Below are 26319 nucleotides of genomic sequence, written 5' to 3' on the forward strand. Positions count from 1 at the left end.
TGCCTATAAATCTAATTCTTCTATTTTATTACCCATACCTTCACAAATGCATACATTCCCTGCTTCTCTATACAGTTTCCACCATTTACATTATAAAAATTGCAAAATAGGTATATCATTATTTTTTCTATCTCCTAACATCCAATAACACAGCCTTAAAAAACCAAGTGAGTTTCACACACTTAGTATTCTACTCATTTGCAAAGCATATTCAAGTAACATATCGTAAGTAAAATATAAAGCCTGCACATAGTCAAAGGAAACTGCATTCACACACTATGTTCTCTTATCAAACAAGAATACTACTAAAAAAAAAATACAAATAAACATCTAAATTAACGCCAATGCTATAAACCCACAAAATTACTAACTTCTTTCTTTTACAATTGCAGTGAAGACCACTCTCCTGAAAAGCAGCAACATCTGAAGTTCAAACAACAACTTAGAAGAAACCTGCTCATACCAAGCAAAAAAAGTAGGTACAATACCACCATAACATTCTTACTGTTACTCAAACTCACTGTGCAGTTGATTCATTGAATTTGTGTGCCAAAAAACAGAGATTTGTACACCATTCTGCCCACAAATCCCCATTTGTTAAACAGGGATAAACAGGCAGAATAGCACACAAATCCCCTTTTTATCGATACACAAATAATATAAATCAGCCCCTAGAATGTTAATATTACAGAACAAAGAACTGTTTTAATTCTATACCATTAGATTTAGTATTAGTACTTCTGCTCACCACTAGCTTACATTTACTGTCATGTGAACCCAAGTATAGTAACACACAAATACAAGAATAGACTTCCCAACTAATTGTAGCTGTCCAATGCACAATCAAACACAACCACATACATCTTTACCATCATACTAACACACTCATGCACACAGCACACATGCATTGCACAACAGCTCAACCCATACCTTTTTTTTTAACAGACCACAAAGAATGCCTACTAAGAACCAAGTCCTTAGAAAGCAATGACGAAGTAGAGCAAATGAAAATAAATGTTTCCAAAAAAAGCATCAATCTCTAGCAGAATTTGTACAAAAAGTTAAAACAAAAGATCTAATAGAGTCATTAAGCGAAACAAAACAAGCTTCCAGTACAAAAACCTTCCCTCCTCTTTCAAAATGAAAAACAAAGGAAAAAGTAATTTACAACAATTCAGCTACCACTCCTTCTAACACTGCTCCTATAAATCTTGATGTGGTAGCAAGTAACCATACCTAAAAAAGTATATTTGAAAAAATGTTCCACCACAGAGTCCTTCAAAATCTTATGAAAACAGGAGAGAAATCAAGCACAGCCCTTAAAACCGACCATAGAAAATTAATTTTAGAAGCTTTGATAGACAGTGCAGTCCTTCTCAAAAGGAAGTTCTTTATTTTTGTGTTAAACAGAATGAAACCACTAACAAAACTAACTACTAAATTACAAAAAAGACTTCTAAATAAACGGAATGTCAACAAAAATAACTTCTTAAATATCTGTGGAGGTGAATGGAGTCACAACACCAGCACAGAACCATATTTCAATGAAGAAGCATACAAACAAAAGCAAACAAACATAATTGCCATACATAGCAGTGGAAGAGGCTATGAAAAACCTAATAATACCATTATGGAACCAGAAATACTGCTAACAAAAATGTCCCCAGAAAATTCAGTATCACCTCTCCATTCAACTGAACCAGAGCGTCCAGTATATGAATGGCCGTGCACATCAATGTGTAACATTGCCAAAAAATCTTTCAAATGTTTACGCCAGTTCCTCAATCAGTATGTGAAAGGCAAAGACAAAATCCAAATGAAACTACTACAAAATATGGAAACCTGTCTAGTGCGCAAACACACAGGACTACAAGGACATTCATTAGCCTGCATTTCAGAACCTATTTGCAAAAGCACCTTCCATCATATCAAAATGATATCAACACATCATTCAACTATAAGAAATCTAGTCTATAAACTGTACTATGCTAAAAGTCCTGTTTTAGCACTAGCCAATTTAAATAACAATCTTCTACATGGTACAGCTAAAGATCTACTTGAAAAAATAGAGCATATCCAGAGAAAATATTTTGGAAATGAAAGGCACTTACAAAATGCAATACCTTTACAACAAACTATCAACAATTGTACAGATGGCAACCTTCTGCTACACACATACAAAGAAGAAATACTAAAATGTAAAAGTACATCCGCTGAAATACCAAACCATGTGTGTGTGTGTGTTGCGGCAGAGCTTTTTATAAAAGTAACACAAAAACTGTAGACATAACATACAAAATAGAAGGCAATGAAGAGTCCAAATGGTTTGAATTTGCTCTGTACCTTATAACAGAAAACAAATATGAGATAAATGACCCCTTAATACTTTGCACTTACAGCACCTCAAAACTTGACAACAACCAAACTCCTTCACGTGCTATCACAAATAACTTGAAATTATTCCCACTACCAAAACCCCTGCAACAACTCAATTTATATGAGAGCATTATAATTCAAACGGTGCACCCATTTCAAGCAATAATTACCTCCCTCTGAATTAGTGAAAGGCATTTGTGGCAAAGTTGTTTATTTACCATTAGATCTGAATGAAAATGTAAACACTCTGGGACTAGAACATCCAATAGAGCAATCTTGCAAACGTTAATTGTCTTAGTAAATGGTGTACCTATAAAAGACAAATAAATTTGGCAACAACTTGTAGAATTACATAAAGTTAGAGAAGCCTTGCAATATCTAAAAGACAATAATGAATACTACAAAGAAATGAATATTGAAGAAAACTTGAAGGAAACAACTAAAATAATTCAAGAGTCACCAGAAAGTGGTCAATTTGAACTTCTCGATCTTGCTACATTATCCAATATTTTAGATCATTATACAATTCATCCATTACACTCTAGTGATACCATAGATGATGCACTAGACACGTGCCAAATGCGACAAACCAAAGGATCACCAATCAGCATATGGGAAAAAAGTATAGAAGCACATGCTTTTCCTCTGCTCTTTCCTAATCGAAAAGGAGGAAGGTCCGATGATAGACCCATTCAGATAACAGCATCAGAATACCGCTTGTTACAAATGTATTCTGAAGATCCCAGATTTAGACAAAATGTGTAATACATATTCCACCTACTCTTTGAAAGTGAACAAGCAACTATATGCTACAGAGTTGCACACACATTAAAATCAGGTACCCAATTTCAAAATATGTCAGCTACGCAATTACTACAAAAAGTACAAGAAAAAGATGAGATTTTACACTCAAGCATAACAAATCTGTTAACAAACATGCGTGGTACTAAAGAGTACTGGTTCAGACATCACGGAGATGTACGTTGTATGATAAGAAACCTTGGCCTGCCCACTTGGTTTGTTACATTAAGTTGTGCAGAATATGCATGGGAAGATTTACATGATTTCCTACGCATAGCAAACAAAAACAAAACAAACATAGATATACTAACACCTGGAGAACTTTGCTCTCTAGATCCTGTTAATGTTTCAAGATATTTCCATCATCGCCTCATTGCCATGCACACTTTATTTGCAATAAAACTGTTCCTCCCCACGGAAAAGTGCAACACTTCTTTTGGAGAAAAGAATACCAAGCCAGAGGAGCACCACACATCCACATGCTTTTATGGATTAAAGATGCTCCTAAATTTGGTCAAGACAGTGCTGCCACTGTTTTACAGTTTATCAAAAAATATGTCACTTGTGAAATTCCATCAGAAGCAACAAATAGTGATCTGCATGTACAAATTGGACAATTTCAAAGACACAAATGTTGTAAATATTGTCGTCTCAAATACAAAAACAAAAGGGACATACTACACAAAATGTCGCTTTCGTTTCCCTAGACCAGTTACAGAAACAGGTGAAATGAACAACTTCATGTCTTCAGTTAGACATAGTGTTAAAGGTAAATCACCTAAGAACACGTATTATATAAAAAGAACAGAAGATGCAAAATATATCAATGATTACAATGCAATCATTGCCCTCTTATGGAATGGAAACATAGATGTGCAGTACATTGCAGACTATTCCACTGCAGTTGCACAATATGTTACAGCCTACTTAACGAAAGCAGAAATAACAGAGCTGCAAGACCTCTGGAATGACCTATCATCAGACAAAAAACTGTCACAGAAATTGTACAGCTTAGGCATAAAATTGCTCTCACATAGAGAATGTGGCTGCTATGAAGCTGCAGATCGTTTAACCGGTACTGCTTTGTATGGAAAATCTGAAAATATACTATGGCTAAATCTTGGTCCTGCTAAATCTAGAAAAAGAGTTCTCAAATCATACAACGACATAGAAAGAATAGCCAAAAATGATCCCAACAGCCAAGACATTTTGAAAAATAATTTATCAGACACATACTACCCAAACAGTAGTACCACTTTGGAAACCATGTGTCTATACCACATAGCCCAAAACCTCACATACAAAAATAATATAAAACCAGATGAAAACAAAGGTAGATACAGAGTGACAAATTGTGAAGGGAGCTTAGTGAAACTTACCAAAAGAAATTTAATTAATCATATAGAATTGTCATTAAAAACTCCTCAACATAAAGAACTATATTACATGTCCCTGCTACAACTTTTTAAACCATGGAGAAAAGAAGAAGAGATACTAGGTATCTATGACTCTTATGACGACGCTTTCAAAGCCAATGAAAGCACTATAACCGATGTAAACTTTACAGAGTACAAAACAATGTTGTACAATGAACAGCAACACAAAGAAGAACTCCAGTCTCAACTAGATAAAGACACTCTCGACAGTAGTCAACCTTCTGAAACAGTAAGCCAAGACCCACTGGGACAGCCACTAATAGCAAATGAGGCAGAATTAGCTATGACAGAAGTAGAAAACGCCATGTATCACTATGAAGACGATACAGAAGACTTAACTGTACTACAATCAAAACTAAACAAAGAGCAGCATACCATTTTTCAAGAAGTAACAAAAGAAATTGCACATGGTGTAAAACATGAACATAAAGAATGTGCCTGCCAAAATTACAAACCTATACTACAATATGTTAGTGGTGAAGCTGGTTCAGGAAAAACATTCCTAATCAAAATCATCAGCAAGTTACTTCAACAATTCACAAAAAACAACTGTGAGCTGTTTTAACAGCCTCCATAGGTTTAGCTGTGTACAACATAGGTGGTGTCACCATACACTGATTACTACTCCTTCCAATAGAACACCAAAACAAATTAGAATATTACAAACTTTCTACAGAAGCTGCAAAGGAACTACGCAAAGTATTGAAACAAATGAAAATGCTACTAATAGATGAAGTGAGCATGGTGTCCAACCTAATGTTGGCTTTGATTCACCTCAGATTACAAGAAGTACTCAAAACAAATTACGAAGACCTCTTTGGAGGAAAACACATTATTGTTTTTGGAGATCTTCTTCAATTGACACCAGTGAAAGGTTAACCTATTTTTAAAACCTTAGGACAAAAACTCTGCCGTAAAAATGTTGGCAGCATAGGAAATGTTAACCTTTGGCAACATTTTCAATACAGAGAATTAACAGAAAACATGCACCAGTCTACAGACCTCACCTACGCCAACATTTTAAAAAGTGTTAGAGTTGTTGTACTATCTCAAGAAGCACAAGCAATATTAAAAACCCGGCACATCCATGCACTTTATGGCCATAACTCATATGCTACTGATGTCATGGAACAATTAGCACACAAAAATGTCACTTGTATGTCCTTGATGCCAACTCTTGCAAGCTGTTCCAAGTTCAATGAAACAATGTTGAAAAATGAAATGCACCAATAATTGAAATTTGCTCCAGAGACAAACTGGACTTACATGGTATGATACTACCCATGTGTCAACAAGCCACAACAAGATACAATGCCTTAGAAAACTCTATCTCCAACACAGCTGGTTTGGAGAAAATATTAAAATTATCTTTAAACTGTAGAGTAATGCTTAAACGTAACCTTGACATGGAGCAAGGACTAGTTAATGGTGCACTTGGTACAGTTGTTGGCTTTCAAACATACCCACATGACAACAACATTCAGTTTGTCCATATTCTCTTTGACAAACTATCAGAAGTAAAAAGAATAGGACACTCAACAGCTCAATTCCTTCTTTTCAAAGACATGTATGTACACAGAGAGCAATTTTCTCTAACTCTAGTATACGCAGTCACCATTCACAAATCACAAGGTCTTACCCTAGATAAAGCATTGATAGATATTGGAAACACAGTCTTTAAATAAGGCATGAGCTACGTAGCACTGTCACGCTTACGTACACTTGACGGTCTATTTCTAATCCACTTTGACACAAGTAAAGTAAACGCTGATATTCCTTGCATTTTAGAATACAATAGACTATGTTCACTATACACCCACATCTAAAAACCTATCCTGTTCCACAAAAAGCAAAACATTGTAAAAGAAAACTACTTTAAACTGAAATGCAACAGGAACTCACTGCAAATCCTCCAAAGAGAGTAAAATAACCTGATACTTCATCAATAACTACAACCAAAGAAGAATCTACTACTCAAAGTAACTCAGATACTTCTTCAAAGAAGCAACACACACTCCGAAGAAATGACTTGGACACAGAACTATCTGGTCCATTCAAAGTTTCAAATGTATCTGGTGTAAATTGCTACGCACATGTAGCAATAAATATTCTATTTCAATTGCCACCAATTATTAACAACATTTATTTACACAATACTTACCAATTGTGTTTGCAAATGTTAGTCCTTCATAGAAATACAACCAACAAGCCTGACAACACTTACAGTGTTCATGGAATAAGACACGAATTGGACCACTGTGCTGGAATGGTGAAATTCACTATAAACTCACAAGAAGATCCACAAGACTTTCTAATGTACTTACTACAAGTACTGGAAAACAAAATTATACCTATAAATGAAATCTTCCAGATTTCATACATGTGGAAACATACATGCACTCTCTGCAACAATGTGGCACAGGAATAAATCCCTAATGAACACTTTGTGTATGTATCCATGCCTAACTGTGAATCTGTTCCATTTCAGCAACTTGTACAAAATACAAACCATGGCAGATTATGTACTACCTGCAATTCAGATAATCGCTCCACCTTACAAATACAAACACATAGTAAATGCTTAATACTAATGCTTCTATGTCACAATGCAGATGGTACCAAAAACAACTGCAAGCTGACTGGATTTGTACATGGTCAAGTATCACTTGGTAAGAAAACCTTCACAAGAGTAGCTATAATCTACCATGCAGGAGCCACAACCAATGCAGGTCACTACACTGCATATACAAAAAAAATTCTGGATGGTTTGAATGTAATGATAATACCATTACTCTAAAGCAAAGATTACCAGCAAATCTTATAAACGTGTATTTAATATTCTTAAAACCAAGCAAACAAAAACAAAACAAACATAGATATACTAACACCTGGAGAACTTTGCTCTCTAGATCCTGTTAATGTTTCAAGATATTTCCATCATCGCTTCATAGCCATGCACACTTTATTTGTAATAAAACTGTTCCTCCCCACGGAAAAGTGCAACACTTCTTTTGGAGAAAAGAATACCAAGCCAGAGGAGCACCACACATCCACATGCTTTTATGGATTAAAGATGCTCCTAAATTTGGTCAAGACAGTGATGCCACTGTTTTACAGTTTATCAAAAAATATGTCACTTGTGAAATTCCATCAGAAGCAACAAATAGTGATCTGCATGCACAAATTGGACAATTTCAAAGACACAAATGTTGGAAATATTGTCGTCGCAAATACAAAGACAAAAGGGAAATACTACAAGAAATGCCGCTTTGGTTTCCCTAGACCAGTTACAGAAACAGGTAAAATGAACAACTTCATGTCTTCAGTTAGACATAGTGTTAAAGGTAAATCACCTAAGAACACGTATTATATAAAAAGAACAGAAGATGCAAAATATATCAATGATTACAATGCAATCATTGCACTCTTATGGAATTCAAACATAGATGTGCAGTACATTGCAGACAATTCCACTGCAGTTGCACAATATGTTACAGCCTACTTAACGAAAGCAGAAAAAACAGAGCTGCAAGACCTCTGGAATGACCTATCTTCAGACAAAACACTGTCACAGAAATTGTACAGCTTAGGCATAAAAATGCTCTCACATAGAGAATATGGCTGCTATGAAGCTCAAGATCGTTTAAATGGTACTGCTTTGTATGGAAAATCTGAAAATATACTATGGCTAAGTCTTGGTCCTGCTAAATCTAGAAAAATAGTTCTCAAATCATTCGACGACATAGAAAGAATAGCCAAAGACAGCCAAAACATTTTGAAAAATAATTTACCAGACACATACTACCCAAACAGAAGTACCACTTTGGAAACCATGTGTCTATACCACATAGCCCAAATCTTCACATACAAAAATAATATAAAACCAGATGAAAACGAAGGTAGATACAGAGTGACAAATTGTGAAGGCAGCTTAGTGAAACTTACCAAAATAAATTTAATTAATCACATAAAATTGTCATTAAAAATTCCTCAACATAAAGAACTATATTACATGTCCCTTCTACAACTTTTTAAACCATGGAGAAAAGAAGAAGCGATACTAGGTATCTATGACTCTTATGAAGACGCTTTCAAAGCCAATGAAAACACTATAACCGATGTAACCTTTACACAGTACAAAACAATGTTGCACAATGAACAGCAACACGAAGAAGAACTCCAGGCACAACTAGATAAAGACACTCCCAACAGTAGTCAACCTTCTGAAACAGTAAGCCAAGAACCACTGGGACAGTCACTAATAGCAAATGAGGCAGAATTAGCTATGACAGAAGTAGAAAACACCATGTATCACTATGAAGACGATACAGAAGACTTAACTGTACTACAATCAAAACTAAACAAAGAGCAGCATACCATTTTTTAAGAAGTAACAAAAGAAATTGCACATGGTGTACAACATGAAAATAAAGAATGTGCCTGCCTAAATTACAAACCTATACTATTATATGTCAGTGGTGAAGCTGGTTCAGGAAAAACATTCCTAATCAAAATCATCAGCAAGTTCCTTCAACAATTCACAAACAACAAACTGTGAGCTGTTGTAACTGCCTCCATAGGTTTAGTTGTGTACACCATAGGTGGTGTCACTATACACCAATTACTACTCCTTCCAGTAGAATACCAAAACAAATTAGAATATTACAAACTACAGAAGCTACAATGGAACTACGCAGAGCATTGAAACAAATGAAAATGCTACTAATAGATGAAGTGAGCATGGTGTCCAAACTAATGTTTGCTTTGATTCACCTCAGATTACAAGAAGTACTCAAAACAAATTACGAAGACCTCTTTGGAGGAAAACACATTATTGTTTTTGGAGATCTTCTTCAATTGACACCAGTGAAAGGTTAACCTATTTTTAAAACCTTAGGACAAAAACTCTGCCGTAAAAATGTTGGCAGCATAGGAAATGTTAACCTTTGGCAACATTTTCAATACAGAGAATTAACAGAAAACATGCACCAGTCTACAGACCTCACCTATGCCAACATTTTAAAAAGTATTAGAGTTGTTGTACTATCTCAAGAAGCACAAGCAATATTAAAAACCCGGCACATCCATGCACTTTATGGCCATAACTCATGTGCTACTCATGTGCTCCTGATGTCATGGAACAATTAGCACACAAAAATGTCACTTGTATGTCCTTGATGCCAACTCTTCCAAGCTGTTCCAAGTTCAATGAAACAATGTTGAAAAAAGAAATGCACCAATAATTGAAATTTGCACCACAGAAAACTGGACGTACATGGTATGACACTACCCATGTGTCAACAAGGCATAATAAGATACAATGCCTTAGAAAGCTCTATCTCCAACACAGCTGGTTTGGAGAACATATTAAAATTATCTTTAAACTGTAGAGTAATGCTTAAACGTAACCTTGATATGGAGCAAGGACTAGTTAATGGTGCACTTGGTACAGTTGTTGGCTTTCAAACATACCTACGTGACAACAGAATTCAGTTTGTCCATATTCTCTTTGACAAACTATCAGAAGTAAACAGAATAGGATGCTCAACAGCTCGATTCCTTCTTTTCAACGACATGTATGTACGCAGAGAGCAATTTTCTCTAACTCTAGTATACGCAGTCACCATTCACAAATCACAAGGTCTTACCCTAGATAAAGCATTGATAGATATTGGAAACATAGTCTTTAAATAAGGCATGAGCTACGTAGCACTATCACACTTACGTACACTTGACAGTCTATTTCTAATCAACTTTGATGCAAGTAAAATAAATGCTGACATTCCTTGCATTTTAGAATACAATAGACTATGTTCACTATACACCCCCATCTAAAAACCTATCCTGTTCCACAAAAAGCAAAACACTGTAAAAGAAAACTACTTCAAACAGAAATGCAACAGGAACTCACTGCAAATCCTCCAAAGAGAGTAAAATAACCTAATACTTCATCAATAACTACAACCAAAGAAGAATCTACTACTCAATGTAACTCAGATACTTCTTCAAAGAAGCAACACACACTCCAAAGAAATGACTTGGACACAGAACTATCTGGTCCATTCAAATTTTCAAATGTAACTGGTGTAAATTGCTACGCAAATGTAGCAATAAATATTCTATTTAATTTCCCACCAATTATTAACAACATTTACTTACACAATACTGACCAATTGTGTTTGCAAATGTTAATCCTTCATAGAAATACAACCAACAATCCTGACAACACTTACAGTGTTCATGGAATAAGACAAGAATTGGATTACTGTGCTGGAATGGTAAAATTCTTTATAAACTCACAAGAAGATCCACACGAATTTCTAATGTACTTACTACAAGTACTGGAAAACAAAAATATACCTATAAATGAAATCTTCCAGCTTTCATACATGTGGAAACATACATGCACTCTCTGCAACAATGTGGCACAGGAATAAATCCCTAATGAACGCTTTGTGTATGTATCCATACCCAACTGTGAATCCATTCCACTTCAGCAACTTGTACAAAATGCAAACCATGGCAGATTATGTACTACCTGCAATTCAGATAATCGCTCCACCTTACAAATACAAATACTTAATACTAATGCTTCTACGTTACAATGCAGATGGTACCCAAAACAACTGCAAGCTGACTGGATTCACACATGGTCAAGTATCACTTGGTAAGAAAACCTTCACAGCAGTAGATATAATCTACCGTGCAGGAGCCACAACCAGTGCAGGTCAATACCCTGCATATACAAAAAAGCATTCTGGATGGTTTGAATGTAATGATAATACCATTACTCTAAAGCAAAGATTACCAGCAAATCTTATAAACGTGTATTTAATATTCTTAAAACCAAAATTTATAAATGATCTGTGCATAAACATTAATAAAACTTCAATTAGAAAACTATAAACAGTTACAATACGCCAACAGGTATCTAACTACCCCAAAATACTGCAACAACCAAACAGATAAATCAACACCACTAAATTATAAAAAGAAATAAACAGTTAGAATATGCCAACAGGTATCTAACTGCCCCAAGAATCTGCAACAACCAAACAGGTATATTAGCAAAGTTAATCATATAAATAAAAAACTGTAATCAGTTACAATTCAACATCATGTATCTAACAATCTGCAACAACCAATAGATAAAACATTAGCCAGAAACAAGTAAACAGTAAAAACAAACAAAAATGTGTACCATACCATAACAAGAAAAGTTTTTTTTAATCCAAGATGGATGTTTTTTTTCCACAGACCCAATGATTAAAGCAACAAACACAGAAACTGAACAAATTGCACAGTACACTCGTTTGTAAACTACTAAATATGAGGGTCGAAATAAAGCAGAAATGTCTATTATGCAATGTTATAAGTCTTTATAAACTACCTACACTAACATGATCTTTTCTTTTTTCACAGAAATTGAAAAAGAATGTCTGCTCCAATTACCCACGTCATGAAAAAAATATATCCAATCACAAAGAAATCAGACAGTAAGTACATTATAATAAATACAACTCATAAATACTGCTCCATAACACAACCATTGAAACAAACATCTAACCATACATCACAATACAAAATATTTACTTCCATGGATATGTTATACTGCAGTGCTTGTTACCAAACTCTACAATCTTAATGACATGACATAGCCAAAGCATCACATACAAACTATACAGTTCAAACACAACACAAACTGTATATTTGCAAATATTTGATAGATGTTTGATTCTATGGGTGTGATCTATGGGTGTGATATGCTGCAGTGCTTGTGGCCAGGGCCTAGAGTCTTGGGTGAATGGCCTTCAGCCTTAGGCCATGCACCCAAGACTCTAGGCCCTGGCCACTACCACCACAGCATATCACACCCATAGAATCAGACATTTTAACTCTGCTATATGGGCTACTTATACAGGATATTAATTACAATCAACACTGTACTAACAACCCAAAACCAATATCATACTAAAGTTAAATAGCCTGAAGCGCATTTTTTATGTCAGCGTACAGCCGCAGTGTCCGTGGACATGGCGAACACACCAGGGGTGCCGGCCACCCAAACAAATACAACATTTCACCCATCTCTTACTCCCCCACCTTCCCAAACACTCCTGTACACCAACACACTTGCCAAAGGTGTATTTCTCCCTAGGTCATCGCCTCGATGTCCGCGGATCCAAGATGGCAGATGCATTTAAACAGTACAACGCACCTCACACTTCATTCCAGCCAATCAGCAAACACATTGCATGTCCGCGGACATTATGCAAGCCGATTAGCCAATCGGTGTCCTGTCCACGGAGCGAATAGGGAAATGTGTCCACGGAGTGGACATAGATATCACACATTTTTTGTGACCTACTTTTTGGTCGTTTAAAAAAATCTACTGGATGGATTTTCATCACATTTTCAAAAGCACGCTTTTAGGACCAAGCTGCTGCTCCTGCCGCGAATCTGGTGAAATTCCGTCCAGCTCTTTGGGCTGTAGGCATGAACAAAGTTTTTTCCCATTCAGTCTATGGGAAAAAAAGACATTTTGGGACCCCCCTTATAGCTTGACCAAACCTCACCAAACTTTGCAAAGAAATTCAGAGTGGGCCATATACTTTTTTTTCGCAAAGTTTGGTGAGGATTCATCCAGGGGGAGCGGAGTTATACTTCGCCCAAAAAGTGCTCTTCCTATGGGATTAGCAACTTAACCATAACTACAGAACGCTTTCTTTCCATTTTCTCCAGGTACTTAACAAGTTTGCAGTACAAGGAGTCTGTAGTCTTACGCCAGTCCCAATCTCAAAATGTTTTTTTTTATAAAGAGAGGGTTGTTAATTAAAACAGCATTTGTTAAATTAATTTCGCTCAGGTTTCTAATACAATCTTGAACCCAGTTCATTAATTTAGGCAAGTTAAGTTTAGCTTTAATAGAAATTCCTAAGTGGCAAGAGTGAACATTTGCCATATCTAAAATACAACTGCTTCAGCTGGGCCACATTTATAACAGCTTTCAAATAAAATATTTTAAAAAATTGCTGAATATATAGAAATACAACAAGTCCCAGGAATCCAAGAAAAACAGGACTGGGTAGCCTTCTATGACATGATAAGGGGAGAGCGCTCAATCTGTAAATGGGGTGACTGGAATGTCAGCATTCCACACGCTTTGAGTAATGGCAATGTCACTGGCAGACGACAGCTGCCGCAATTGTACAGTGAGGAGAAAGAAATGCATGACACGTCTTCTGCAGCGGGATACAAGCAATCTTCACTATCACACCATTCTCACATGCCACTATTATGCAAACACTTGTGTACAGGCGCGTTATAAATGACTTATCATATATGTTGTAAACTCACGAAAGAGTCTTAAAAAAGGAACAAGAACTTTTATTTCATAAGAGCGTTCAGTTGTCTGTTTGCCACACATTTACATTCCACGGTTATTTCGATGAGGGGACACTTCTTGTAACTTTTTTCACAGTCATTTGGTAATATGGGCCTATACACATTGATATTAATGATACATATGGTGATCCATTCTTGTATGAAATGTATTTCACATTACAGTGATATCGTAACCATATTTTTTCATAGCATAGTTAGGAACAATGCTATGTGATGTCACTTCCTCATTTGTTAAGAGGTGAAAGATTGTGTTCCATCGCTTCCCGTGATATCACTTCGGGGTGGGGTCAAATGATATTACTTCCTGTGGTGTCATCAGAGGTCAAGGACTGTGTGATGTCACTTCCGCTACACCTGCCATTTTGGTGAAATGACGTCCCTGCTGGCTCTAGAGAATCTAATGTGAAGGGCCTGAACGATTCCCCACCTGGGGTCAGGCGCTTTACCTAGGAATCACTTTCTAACATGCATCCCATGGAAGTGGATCGGTGGATCGGTGATGGTCTGCCGCCATGATATAAACCTTGGCAAGGACTCCTTTCTTAGGGTTCTGAATGCCTTTTGACAATCCACTTTTTCTCTCTGTGGTGCTATGGCTCACAATGCAGGGAGATCCTTCACTCTGCCACACCATCCCCCTGAAAAGTAACTGTAATTATCTGTTTTAATTTATTCGGCGCTATAGTTTACAATAACACTTTTCACACATAAAAGACAATAGCAAAATAGAAAAGAAAATGTTCCTAAATTGCAGAACAGCAAAAACTGAAAACTATGTATACAATCGATAAAATTGTCTTGATGAATCTGACTGCCGCAATTATCAGTGAGATTTAGGGCCTCATTACGAGATAGGCGCAAAGGGATTACTGGCACCGGTAAGGACACCGGTGCCGGTAATCCTTTTGCACCCTATTCCGAGTTCCCTTAGCGGGTCCCTCCCTTAATGCCTGTTTATACCAGGCGTTATGGACGGGACCCGTTAAGGGAATCCGGGGTCAATAACGGTACTGCAATTTGCACTACCATTATTGCCTCCTTCCTCCTTCCCATTGAGCCCTATGGGGGCTCGAATGGGAATGGGGAATGGCTCTGGTGAATGGGGAATTACCAGACCCGCCGACCTCGGAATGGACCTGTAATTACTCCCTTCACCAGACCAGAGTCGGACCGATTTTGGAGGCAGCCATGGGGCTAATAGCCATGGCGCTAATAGCGCCATGGCTGCCTCCAAACTCGGAATGAGGCCCTTAATATCCACAAAGAGTCCAGAAATCAGGCCTGGAAAAAACATCCCGAGCAAGGTGTAAAATATAAATTACCCTCAAATATCTGCAGTTTCACACAGTTTACAAATATATCAATCTTATTCCCATCTCTACAGAACCGAAAAAAACGCTCGTACTGCGGGTCAATTTTGTTCAAGCCCCTAACATTTCATTTGTTGGAAGTAAATTTAAACAGAAATTTAAAAGTAATTTCTTAATGATCTACAGTGCAATGTGACTAAGTTGCCTGGCAGCGTAGAACGCTTTCTTCCCATTTTCTCCAGGTATTTAACAGGTTTACTGTACAAGGAGTCTGTAGTCTTGCGCCAGTCCCACTCTCAAAATGTTTTTTTATAAAGAGAGGGTTGTTAATTAAAACAGCACTTGTTAAATTAATTTCGCTCAAGTTTCTCATACAACCTTGAACCCAGTTCATTAAGTTAGGCAAGTTAAGTTTAGCTTTAATAGAAATTCCTAAGTGGCAAGAGTGAACATTTGCCATATCTAAAACACAACTGCGTCATCTGGGATATAAGAGCTTTCAAATAAAATATTTTAAAAAAAATTGCTTAATATTAATTCAAGAAAGATATTGTAGCCCATGTAGTCAAATTGTTCCACCACATCTATGTATGCCAATTTTTCCACGTGAAGGACTGACCAACCATTGAAGTACAAATAGCCATGACTTTCGATTTGGAGTTGTTTATGATTGGTTAGCTAGGCAGATTGGATAGGTCAGTGGCAACGTTTTCTATTGGACACACGACAACACAGAGCATCATGGGTTTGAATCTGGGTCCCATGCTTAGAGGCTAGTCTCCGGCATTATGAGGGATATAAAAGCACCATTTATTTATTTATTTATAGCATCCATCGTAAGCTGATCAGTGTCTGGTCTAGGATTACTAGTTCGTTTTCATACAGCAGCCAACGGAAGGACACATAGCCCAGTTTTGGTGAAATTCCTCTACTTTGATTTGCTTAGACATTCGACCTTTAGGGTTTAATCTCACCTGTACAGAGTATCCAAGAAAAGTTGGAAAACTCCATGAAGAACTTTTGGACCAAAGCCTTCCTCTATTGGCTTTATCGATAGGTCAATAAAAACAACATATAGGGGACTCTTTTTTTCTCCACGCATGCAGGAAAATAAAATAAAGAATTAGCCCACTTTGATCAGTTCTTTTAAACCCTGATTGAAAGGGGTCCAGTCTACTCAGAAAACTTCCCAAAAATTCACCTATTTCAACAACATGGATGAGAAAATGTTGCTACAAATATCCAATAACGTTATAGGACCAAAACTGTACGGTTCAGGGCGATCTATAGATAAGAATCACATAAGCCGTTTTCTGCGCATAAGTCAGAGAGTTAAGTTTCAGAGGCCATGCCGCCTAAGAAGTTTTTCTAATTCTTAACTAACAGCAAAATATTCTCTTAGGAGAAATCAATACCAACCATGAAATTACGATTCATTTTCCTGGGGGCTGCACAAGGTATGAGATGGCAAAGTAGTGAACCTGGATGACAAGATGATAATGGAAATGTCTGCTTCAAGTGAACCATCATGATTGTCTGATCTCCAGGATTTCTTGTGGCATTCCCACATGATCTCAGTGAAATCTGGGGCACGGGGAAATACGGCTGATATAACCAGCAACCTGTACAATGGACAGATGTGGAAAGAAATTATCTAAAGCATTTTGCTGTGCTTTGTTCCTGCATCTGCCTTGGGTAAAAGAGTATGTTCATAGTAAGCAGACTTTAAGAGAGTTACCATCAGTGGGGAGAAAAGATGGCTAAGGCAGATAGGCTTTCCAGGAACTCTTGCCAAGATTTAATGCAGGAGCAAGAACGAGACACAGTGAAAGATAGACCCAGATGTGGACACTTTAGATGTCATCTGCTGTGACATGACCAAGATGGCCAACCAAAAGGTGAAGAATGTCCAGGCTGAACCTAAAGATAATCAATTAGTGGAGATCAAAACAAGGCAATGTTCACTTAACTTTCAGGACAAGATTACCGACAAGAAAGATATGCAAGTGAACCACACTCATTACATTCTATGTCCTACTTGAAATAGGGCACAACAATGGGGAAAGTATGTGCTCATTCACACAGCTCGATGCCTTGGCCATCTTTAATGGCATGCAGGTGTGCATATGTTGGGAGCCGCTCCTGTGGCTTGTATGACACCAGATCATCCTGAAAATGGAGTAAGTGCATGGATGTGGTGACGCACACACACTTCAAATATGTGCACAGTCATTGAACGTATTCTAAACGACACATTCCAACATTCAGCAGGTACTACCTACAGTATAGGGAGTTTGAAAACATGTGTCTCCGAATCATTTGTTATTGTCACTACCTCGGGGCCTGTGAGCCATGTCGAAATGTCCAGCACCTGTCTCTTCTAGGCCAATCTACACATGTCCAATTTACACACTTCTGTGGACAAGGCCACGGGGTACATTTAGCTTGTAGACGCGGGATAACCCAAAATAAAGTTTGTAAGGGAGTTACACAGAACCCATCACCCACGCCCCTGCTGAGAGCCTGATGCACAAGCATACATATCACAGAAGGGTGCATGGTGCCACATATCACTTGTTATTTCTCACCCAATATCAAATATAAAAAATTAAAAGCTTGGGAAAATGTGTACAAGCCCAATTTCTTACACTATCACATCTTGGTCAGCAGCCTCCTGAATAAAGAATCGTGTAGACCTATGCACGCCTGTCGTGTTCTAGTCTCTGCTGAAAAAGCCTCTTTTAAAATGAATGCTATTGGAAGCTGATTCCTACACTTAGCCCAGGTTGGTCGTTCTGTGCCTGCAACCACCCACCTATAGTCCCAGACTAGGCAGTTGTACATTACCGTAGTTCTCCCCATATTGCATTGTTGGTGTGTGCTACAGTCTACCCCTTGCTGCAGCTTTCCCTGGTAGCGTGTGGCTAGTTTCAGTGAAGTCATTTGACCTTGTATGCGTGGAGCTCGTCTGCGTCACGCGTGATTTCTCTTCACCATGCCGGTGCACGCTCGGTGCCCTCCTAGCTCTCAACCACCACTCCTTTTATAGGCATATGTATCTCATTGATTTTTTAACTATGTAAGAAGGTGCACTGAAGTAGCTGGTTAGCTGAGCTTGAACCACTTTGAGCTAAGGCTAGCAGTGGCTGCCCATAGCTTGGTGCTTTCTGCTTGTGGCAGAACTACCCTGGCCGACCTACTACTTCCAACTCTGATCTTTGACTTTGGACTTCCCAGTGGCTTGTGTCTTGTCTGTGCTCCTGAGAATAAGTTTCAGGTTTACAATCAAATTTGTAATAGACTTCAATTCTGGAAACCTCTATGAAGAGAATGATAACCCATGAAAGATCTAAGCTAACCTGACAACATATGTTGTTATGGGTATCCGGTCATTTTTTCGAATGCATTTCTTCAAAATGCAATTATGTCGAAAAAATCTCGCAGAAAAAAATGTAGACTGTATTATTTTTTTATTAAATATGTTTTAATATGTTTTTGGGGGGATTTTGAAAGTAAAAAAATGTTTTTTAAAAAAACGGGTGGTGTGGGGGGGGCCCCTTTTTATAAAAAAAAAAGACATTCGAAATATTATTTTTCGGTGAAATGTTTTAGACATAATGCCATTCCAGCAAATGCCATTCGAAAAAGTCACTATAAACCGTTGTTATGTCAGGAGTTAGTTTTCTATATCTATTACAGGAAGCTCCCATGCAGTGATATGTTAGTCTTCAAGAGGTGACATATTTAGAAGAGGCTGGTTTTTAGCAATTTAGTAAATTGCCAGTGGTCCTCAATGCCTCTCAGTGCGACTGGAAAAGTGTTGCATAGCGTAGTCATGCCTACCGAGATCAAGTGTCACCCGTGCCTCTACACTTGAAAGATTCTGTACCAGGAATGATGGGCCGATGCCATGCCAGTTTAGGTGAGCCGAGGCCCATAGACAAGATTTTTATGAGAGTTATGGCCCACAGTAAAACAAGAAAACAAAATGGGAGCTATGAGGTGTATTTGTAGTTCCATAGTGTTCAATATGGGTAGATTTTAAAGCACACAGGGCGTTTGTTGATACCTTTTTATTATTATAACTGTACCCGTAAGTATATTTGGACTCATTACATAGGCAATGACTTTGTGACCAACCAACTTCTGCCCTGCAGGAGTACAAGGATGAGCAGAGGCTAAAGTGCCTACTCCGCCCTCACACTTCTGCAGACCAAGAGCCAAGACAATCGTAAAGGGTGAACAGAAACAGTTAAGAAACATACCTCCTTCGCCTTTTGTGGAAACGGGGGCCGCGGGAAGGCACTTCTCTCAGGAGGGGTGTGAATGTGAATGTGATTCAGTAGCAACCCAAACAGCAATCAACAGTCCAAAATAAAGGAATGTCCAGTCAGGATTCTATAAAAATATATACTTTAATAAAACACACCATGTACAATAATAACTAACCACAAGACACTGTAAAAACCCACCCCTGTAGAAGGAACACATAATATGCAAAGATATAAAAGATATAATAGATGCAGCGGTCTGGGTAATGAGACTGGGGATAAAAAGGGAAAGTAAAGATCCAGAATTTTCAAGGTGGTCTTGTGCTTGCAACAGGGATAAAAGTCACCTATCCCGTCTGTAGCGCCCCAAGGAGGACCAAGGGGGCAGATATCAGTCAATAATACCTTTGCAGGTGGCTTTGGCGGTACAACAACATTGAGCCAGGCTTCTTGGTGCAGTTCAAAGGTTGGGTTAGAGGATGCAGCCAGTGTGGTGATTCAGCGGCAAGTAGGTGTGTGCCAGCATCCAAAAGAAAGGGAGCTGCAGTTCGAAGTGTTACTCCTGCTGGTTTGAACAGTGTCCAACATGGTTGAATTATGGATTAAAGCAGTTTGACCTGTGAAAACACAGGGATCCTTGTTGTTCTTGTAACGGTTTATTGAGAAGCCACCATCAACACTGGGAGTTCCATCCTTCCCCACTTAAGTGGTAATGCAAAAAACTAACAAATTCTTTTTTTAGCCCTATCTCAGACACATATCAGGCCCCTTGGATCCCTCTCCCCTGAGCCAACAATGAGCCAAGAACAAGCCAGTGTACGGGAAATATATTGGTATTTATTTAAATAAAAAATATTAGAAATTAGCAGAAAAAGGTCAAAACACCACTTTATCTGTGGCACAACACAATTAACTTCTCTCAGGATAAACAAATCACAAAAGTGAGTTAAAAGGAACAACTCTACAATTTATCCCTTTCTGTAAATTTCACTTCACAAAATAATTACACTGATCAATAAAGAAGGCACGTATGTAATGTTGTGCGATTTTGATTTTCCTGCAGGTTTAAAAGGCTAGCAGTAGGATTTCCAGATTGGTTCAAATACATATGGCAATTATTTTCTCGCCCACAATTTTGGTTTAAAATAATCAAAGGGTGATTTATCGCTTTGTTTTTCAGAGCCCACTTGCTTTGGTCTATGTTGGGAAGTCAGACAGAAAAATTGGAATGATTTAGCAAATTTTGGATTTCAGACCTCCCCTTACTGAAAGGCCTGTGTTGGGGAAGCTGGATAAAAAAAGTCAGATTGATTTAAGAACAAAGGCACCCATCTTCCTTAAAGAAGTCGGTGTCAGCTGGACAACAAGGATTATCCAATTAAATTATAGGTTATAGTTTTCAGCGCACACTGGGAAGTGAGCTTTGTTAATTTCGAAGTTTAACAAAATCCACCCGTAGTGTTCTGCCAAATGGGGAATTAATTACATTAATTATTGTTGGTTACATAGGCAAAGGATCTACACAGTTTTGCACCCTCACCCACTGTAAAGGGAAAGGATTCAAGGCAAGCATATTCCCCCGCCTTTGGGTTTCCCTGGGTTCAGTTCTACTTACATAACAAGCCACTGATTAAGGTTCAGGAAAGCCAGCTGCCTCTCAGGACACTCTGGAAAGAGGGGGCAGGGCTCTGGTCACTCCACTCTCAAAGATGCCCCCCCCGCTCTCCACCATAGGACCCAGTCAGCTTTGAGGCATTCCTAGAGATAGACAACTCTACCCAGATGCACTTTCAGGAGTCTCTTTACAGCTGTCAGATGGTTAGTTTAAGCAGCCTTCCTGATGGTCTGTCTCTTCTCTCAGTCCCTCCTGTCTTTTTCAGTCTTTCTCCCTCTGTCCTAGTGCAGTCCCCCTTATATAGCAGCATTGACACCACCAATATTACAATCTTGGGGAAGTACCCTGCAATAATCCCTGCCAGAAGGATTGGACAGTTATCCTTCTCCCTCCTCTCAAACTAGCCTCCAAGTCAGAATGTGTTAAGGGGTTTGGAGCAACATATGGCCATTCTCATTTGTCATCATCCTTTGTTCTCCTTTCAACTTTTTGGCAAAAACTAGTTATGTATCACAACTTCATAATTTTACTAGCAACTGCCATACTAAAAATGTTTCTGTTTCTGCTAATCATGGGGAATTGGATAAGCCGGCCACCAAATCTATATCATGTAGCACTGCTATGTGACACCTTTATGCCATTTCCATAAAAAGCACAACAGTTATGAATATGTAAGTTATTACATATATCCCTAATTTCAATTTCCACCAGCTCACTAACTCTCACATTTGGAACATGTTCAGATCAGCCAGAAAACTTGTTTAACTGCCCCTTACAGTTTCCACAGTCACAAGAAGATGAATTTGATACCACAAAAATTACCTAAAAATGGTAGATAGATGAAATCCATCCGCTTTATGATGGCTGAGAAAAAGGCCAACATTATATGCCTTTAAATAAATTACGAATGTTCATGTGGGACAAATGGTCCTGCTCCTGCTTCCCGCCATTTGTTTTCACTGGGTCAGCCTGTACCTTTATCAGTCTCCTTTGTGTTGGAAGCTTGCTCTTTGAAGTGGCTGCCCCCATGTTCACAAATATTAGTTGTGCTCCAGCCAAGGATGACTTTTCTTGAAGTCCCTGTTTTCAGAGCCAGCAGGTATGGAGAACACTGAATTTCAACGCCTTCAGCAGAAAATGTGTGCAGTTTTGCCCACAGCCAGCCAAAGGATCTGCCTTGGGCTGACATGTTTTCAAACTGGCTCTTCAAATGTCTCTGAAGTTTTGCGGGTGAAACATAATATTGTGGGGTTTATTTACCCACCCAGAAGAATTACCCTCCATCACCAATCTGCACTTCAGCAGTTACCAGCAGAATGGCGGCGCTGGCTCCTTTGAGCGCCATTCCCTTGCATCAAAAGTGCATTTGCAGCTACAAAAATAATGGTTGCGCTATCTTTGCCAAGCACCTATTGGGCAAGATGGAACAGGGAACACAACAAGAAAGGCTGCCAGTGTGTTTCCTTAAGCGCACCAAAGAATAGAATTGAAAAGCAGCGCTGCATGGCTGCGCGCTCATTATTTCCAAATGAAAAAGGAAATGTTTTGCATTAAAAAGATGGAGCCTGATGCCCTTTTCCATCTGTTCAACAATAAACAGTCCTGATCCAGTGAGACCATGCTATGCCCAGCCATATCCAGGTTATTATCCAGCAAAAGATAGCATTTCTCACTGAATGACACGCTGTGTCAGGCAAAATCTGTGAAATCAAAACAACTTTACTCCCAGCTGCACAGGAACAAGACTTCCCTTTGCAACAAAATATCACAGTTGAACTGTTCCAAAGAAGCCATATTCCTCTGTACCTATGTTAATATCAGTGGACTTTTGCCTCGAACAGTTTGCTGTGTAAGAGAAACTGACTAGGGCTGCAAATAATGTTTAGAATCTAGATGCAAGAGAAAACCGCATTGGGAGGTGACAGAAAAAGGAAAATTCACCACGTGTAAAAAGGGTTGCTTTTGCAAACAAGAAAGATGTCTGTTTTAAATGTGTAATGTTGCCTTGCCTAGAAATGTTAGGGGGGTTTTGTTTGAAAACATATATGGGGTGTTTTATTTCAACAGACTTGCTTCTGATTCAGAAAAAAAAAAATGTAAATAAATAAGTGCATTTACTGTGGAAGCCACAGAACAGGTTTTCTTGCTTGGCTTCAAAGGACATTTGCTTGCTGGGAACAGGATTTGCCTTCCCCCAAAGGAGCCAGCCCCTTTGAAATTATGAATAGACCAAGAACAAGCATCTCACACGCTTGTCAGACTTTGTGACTGGGCTTGAGCCTGGTACAATAGATTCCAGGACACTTAGGTGTGAAATTGAAAGTAACACCTCCCCTCAACTTCAACTGAGGGGCTTTGCAGCCAACTCCAAAGCAGCCTTGGCGATTGTGCCCTTATTTGGGAGACAATGCTGGTCACCTGGCTCAAAAGACTATTTTAATTAATAAACTTTAAGGCTGTTATTGCTCCAACCGGACAACGCAGTAATTCAAGAGTTTTACAGTTTAAATGCAATTTTTGTGGCTTTAAATTAAGGTGTGGTAGCCTTCAATAGCATGTTGGGGATGTAAATGACGGAAAATCGTATATTCTGAGGAAAGTGTATGTGGTGCCAATTCAATACTAACATGCCTTATGACAATATGTACACATGTATAAAGTTATAGAATTGTAAGTGAAATATTTCCCACCAAAAAGTGCAAAAGAATATTAGAAGCATGGAACAATGTGGTACAAACCCGGGAGTTGGCCTGCCACGCTCTGTATGAAATATGTAATTTGTTTATGTGATTTGCAAGAGTGCCACAACTGTAAAAATGTGAAATTTAGGTCAAAACTGATTTTTGGCAAGTGTAACTGTGGGATGGCTCTGTACCTCATAAAAACGCACCCCATAAAACTGATTTCCCTCCTTCAGTCCAACATGCTTCTAGGAAGGAGGCACCATACATAGACTGACCTATCCAGTTGTTAGAGGCTGCGTATCCAGACATTTCATTTTCATCCTGCTGATTCCAGATCCACTGCCAGGCCAGAGCATAGCTGACCCAATCCAGGCAGAACCACCCTTCACAACTAGACCCCATACCAAAACAAAATCCCACTAACTCAGGGAGAAAGGGGGACATGCTGTGGTGCCCTTTTGGAGAGTATCCTGTGACCAGACTGGCTTTTTGCCCCTGTAAAGCATGCCATTGTGCCGTGACCAGACAGGTCCAGCTGTTTTCTGCTAGGAGAGTAAAGCCATGGTGCCATCGCCAGAACCCTTGAGTCCAGAAACCCGGTTGGCTGTCCCAAATACCAAGCTCCAGCGCTGATTGTGAGTATCTCTCCATCCCATAACAACACATAGCCTACCCTATCTTGATACCTTGTCTTGGTTCCACCCTCTAAATAATCCCATCCATACCCTGATAACTTGTTCAAGATAGTCTGAATCCTCTCTGTATCCTGTTTGTTAATTCCATGTGTTAGCACCATTCTTTCCCATCCCTTTAGTCCATTGCATAAGTCCTTAGTCATATTTGGAGTAAATTAATTAATTTCCACATAAAGAGACACAGGGCATGAAGGGGGTTAAGACGGCCGCTTAACCTGTTTCATGGGCAGCGTTATCTTCTTGATAATCTAGTTACAAAGATTTAGTTGTAGTAGTACTTGTCACTTTTCTTTCCAAACCGATTTTCTCAGTTAACTGCTTTTATTTTCCCAAAACCGAATTTCCTTTCACATTGAAAACCTCGTCCAGTTATTCAGATAGAGTCCCTCTTTCACTTTCCTATTCTCCCTGTGATTTGCATCTATCACCCAGCCTAAAAACCGCATCCCAAATCTGTCTATTTCACCCATTTCTTTTCCAAACCGTTTTGACATTTAAAACTGTAAAAAGAGGAAAATGCAACTTTCCAACGTGTTGTTTTGGCTGCTCTGTGTTCTTACTTTCAAGTTGATTTTTGAACTGAATGCCCTTTGTTGATACCTTGCCTAGTAGTTGATAGTGTTCTTACATCGCTGATATTGTTAGAACTCATATTTATCTCACTTATTCAACCGCACATTTGAATTAATTATTTACCAATTCTGAGTGTTATTTATGCAATTGCAAAGGTTTTTGTCTCCCATTTCGTAATTCTGTTTGCTGTCTAGTATCCCTGACTCCTGGCTGCTCCATTCTATCCACTCAAAATTAAATTAATTGGGGTTTGAGATAGCATTGCAGGGGGAAATCTTAACTCAGGTGCTATCTACCCAAACAGTAAAATTGCTCCTATTCATCTGCGTTTTGGATATGTTATAGTAGAAGGTCAACCAAGTGTATTTCATCAGTTTACATTGTAATTATCACCCCATTGGGGATTGCTGCCCAATATTAAAATTGTGTGATTTACTTTGAATTTAAAATAAATAAATATTGTATTCCCACCAACCGGCCTGGTTCATGGTCCATTGTGACCCGGGGTGTTTGTAAAAGGGGGTGTGAGATGGGTTGGGTGCCAGCTCAATCTGAATTCTAGGAAATCAAGAAAAAGTATTCTAATTGAGCGCTGCATCCTAGGCTAAGGGCAAGAGTCCTGGTCTGGAGTGTGACGCCCAAATAGAATCCTTAACAATATACATTGCTCTTGGTCAACCCACACATCATGTTTTGTTTTGCTGACATTTGTCTGTGAGCAGTGATATTTATTTTCCCCTTTTACTTTTTCAAAAACCGTTTTTATTTGCACACACATATGCAGGCCATTTTTGTTTTCAATTTTTATAAATCCTGTTTTCCATGTGACGGGGATCTTTGATTCCTCCTTCTTTTCTAAATTAAAATGTTGCTTGTCCATTGGTAATGAGAGATAGGCCCCTTTCCACATGGCTCTTAAAATTACTTGAAAAACAAAAACAAATGCCAGGCCATTTTTGTTTCAGTGTTTAAAATCATGCTATTCATGTGTTATGCTCAACTGGACCCCACAGGGGTGTCGATCGGACCCGGACAGCTGCGGTCTCCTTCAACGTGATGCGTAGTGCAGAGATGACTGTCTGGACTGGCCCGCCTAGTCTTGTCTGCTGGACCCGAAGAAGTATTTTCCTTATGTTCGTAAAAGTTGAGCTCT

This window comes from Ambystoma mexicanum, chromosome 6q (assembly GCF_040938575.1).
Source record: "Ambystoma mexicanum isolate Mex_15411 chromosome 6q, UKY_AmexF1_1, whole genome shotgun sequence".
NCBI classification, from domain to species: Eukaryota; Metazoa; Chordata; class Amphibia; order Caudata; family Ambystomatidae; genus Ambystoma; species Ambystoma mexicanum.